Source organism: Triticum urartu, chromosome 4A (assembly GCF_056163025.1).
Source record: "Triticum urartu cultivar PI428250 chromosome 4A, HENAU_Tu73, whole genome shotgun sequence".
NCBI classification, from domain to species: Eukaryota; Viridiplantae; Streptophyta; class Magnoliopsida; order Poales; family Poaceae; genus Triticum; species Triticum urartu.
The window spans coordinates 488,338,538-488,341,216 of record NC_141876.1 but is presented as its reverse complement, the minus strand read 5'-3'; the positions used below and the strand labels follow the sequence as shown (position 1 = coordinate 488,341,216).

General features: G+C 49.7%; 1 long non-coding RNA gene across 1 annotated transcript; it reads left to right on the top strand.

Annotated features, from left to right (window-relative positions):
* Positions 1-251: 251 nt before the first annotated feature.
* Positions 252-2,292, top strand: LOC125553993 (uncharacterized). The gene is made up of 3 exons (XR_007304289.2): positions 252-769; positions 859-912; positions 1,021-2,292. It is a non-coding gene; the product is annotated as an uncharacterized LOC125553993 (long non-coding RNA).
* The last annotated feature ends 387 nt before the right edge of the window (positions 2,293-2,679 follow it).

Below are 2,679 nucleotides of genomic sequence, written 5' to 3'. Positions count from 1 at the left end.
CCTGTTCCCCGTGCCCTCCCTTGCTCGCTGAGCTCGCTAGAGAGTTGGCCGAGCTCGAGCGGCAGCACGCAGCCTCAGCCTCCCTCGTCCCGTCCGTTTCCTCATGTCCCTCTTGGCCTCCTCTGTCCCGTGAGTCTGCCTGCTACTCCCCCCCGTCGTCTACCCCCTCCTTCCCTGCCTATTTAAGGCCACCCCGCCCCCGTCTCGCCTCACCAGGGACCTCTACCCTGAGCTCTGCCCTGAGCTCCAAGAGCTCCCGAGCCCTCCATTGGCCGTCTCGGTCGCCGGTGGCCACCACCTAAATTTGGGCAGCCCCGAGCCCTTCTCTTCCTTCTACCACCCCAATAGATCATCCAGATCCCGGCGCATCTCCCCCGCCTCTCCACGCATCACCGGAGCCACTCTGGCCTCGAGCCCCACCGGTGCCCGACGCCTCTGTCCGCCGCGGCTGGAGTTCCGCTCAGCCGAGCCCTCCCCCGCACCTGCGTAGTGCCTGGACGGGACCGCCTCGCTCCCCTAAGCACGCGGGTGGTTCGGGCTCCGCATATGGTGGCCTACGGCACCAGCCACCGTCACCGGAGCTCGCCCCGTCCTCTGCTCCGCGGGCGGGCGAGCGATTGAAGACGGCGACTCCCCCTGCTCGTGGGCCCCGCCTGTCGGTCTCTATGCGCTGACTGGGCCGACCCGCTGACGTGGTTAAGTGGAGACGTACTCCCGGAGTACGCTTTCCCTTAACTGAAAGCGCATTCCGTTTCTTCTTCAGGAGTAAGTACGTTTTCTTCTCAGGAAAGCGTATATTCTAAAGACCCGTTTCTGCCTTATCCACTCAGGGACTTGTTTGTGATGGTATTTTTGCAGAAAAGTCCCTGACCTTCATCACCTCACAACTTTTCACTCGTAACTCCGATTGAGGTGATTCCAAAGCCCACTTCTTCGTTTCATCGAGACCGTTCCAATGGAATCATTTTCACCATGTTTTGACATTCTGAAAATGACCATTTTGCCCCTTCCCTTATTCAGCCCCTTTGGGAAAGAACGTTTTCCGGCGATTCTTTCCGCGAGCTTCTCACACTTCTTCCCGGTGATTTCTTCCACCCCAGGCAAGCCACACCCTCCATTAACATGATTGCAATGCAGTGACATGGTTTAAGTTATTTGAACTTGTTTAAAATATTACATTAGCTATGTGTGATTTGTTCATGGCATTCCTCGGAGTATTGTTTTGGTCTCAATGTTGCCATGATATTGCTTGGAGTTCTAGAACTTATATTTTGATGATTATGTGGATGGCATGTTGCCTTTGGATTCTTAGTGGCTCTTATGGTTATGTTCATGTTGGTATTATGCTTTGGAGTATTACTTTGGATATCATGTTGCCTTTGAATTATTAGTGGCTAGTGTTAGTTTCATCATGATGCTAGTTGATATTATGTTTTGGAGTATGGAGATGATGCTTGCATGTGGATCATAGTTGGATAGTTAGTTCTTGATATTTGAGTAGTAGTCTTATCATTCTTGGATTCATCAGGATAGTAGTGTTATGCTGTCCTCAGAGTATTTTGGAAATACGATATTCAGCTTTGAATTATTTGTTGGATATTTCTATGACTTGGATTATAGGTTAATAGATGATATCGGAGTATCAGTCATTACTGTTATGTTTCGGGGATAAATTCCATCACTAAGTTGGTCAGGTGCCACCGAACTTGGCTTTTTCCAGTGCAACCACATTTGCCTTTTATGGGAAGGCCCTAATGCGGTCTATTGTCGTGCCTCTCGCCGGTGCCTCCAACGAGGAAGGTTATGGGCATGTGGTACCCTGGCCCAGTAAGAAGACATAACTTTGTGTGCCCGTTGTTGTTGTTATGTGCACGTGTCCCAGGTTGGGATGGTTTATTGTTTTTGCCACGACGGTGGTCGTGTGTCTTTGGTAGACACGGGGCCACCCAGGACTAGCCCAGTGGGGAGTGAGTTGAAATGGCCGGGAGAGTGTCATGGCAGTAGATCGGTTTTGTCGGAACGTCGTTGGTCCACCCAAATGGGAGTGCGAGGCCATGGGTTCCGAGGTGTGGGTAAAGTGCGCTACCTCTGCAGAGTGTGTGTTTAATCTATCGATAGCCGCGTCCTCGGTCATGGGCATGGTTTCGTACTAGGTCACACCATTCGATCAACACTCACATGACGGAATGACTTATAGGTGATTTATATGTTGATATTTTGAGCAGTACAAATTGGTAGGATGTTGATGATAATGTTGGAGACCAAGTGTTGGCCGTGGTAGTGATCGCTGGAAAGATCACCTTTTGAGACCAAGTCTTGGTCATGGTTGTGATCACCGGAATGATCACCGTTTGGTTTTGATCACGAGGTGATCGAGATTGTATATTGCTTGGCCGGTTAGCCAGGAGTGATATGGTTATGGAGATCTGAGATGGTGATTTATTAGTACTGTATCAGTTTCATACCATGCTTAGTAGTTGTTTCATCATGGTAGATGTTAATTAATTAACCTGTTAATGCTATGTTATTTTCTTGCCTTGATGTTTATGGTTGTTGTGAGCTTGCAAGTACATTCAATGTACTGACCTGGCATGTCATGCCAGATTGCAGGTGATGACGTGGTTGCTTAATTTCTTGTCGTGGTTTCCTTTCATGCGAGCTAGATCGTGTCCTAGCCAG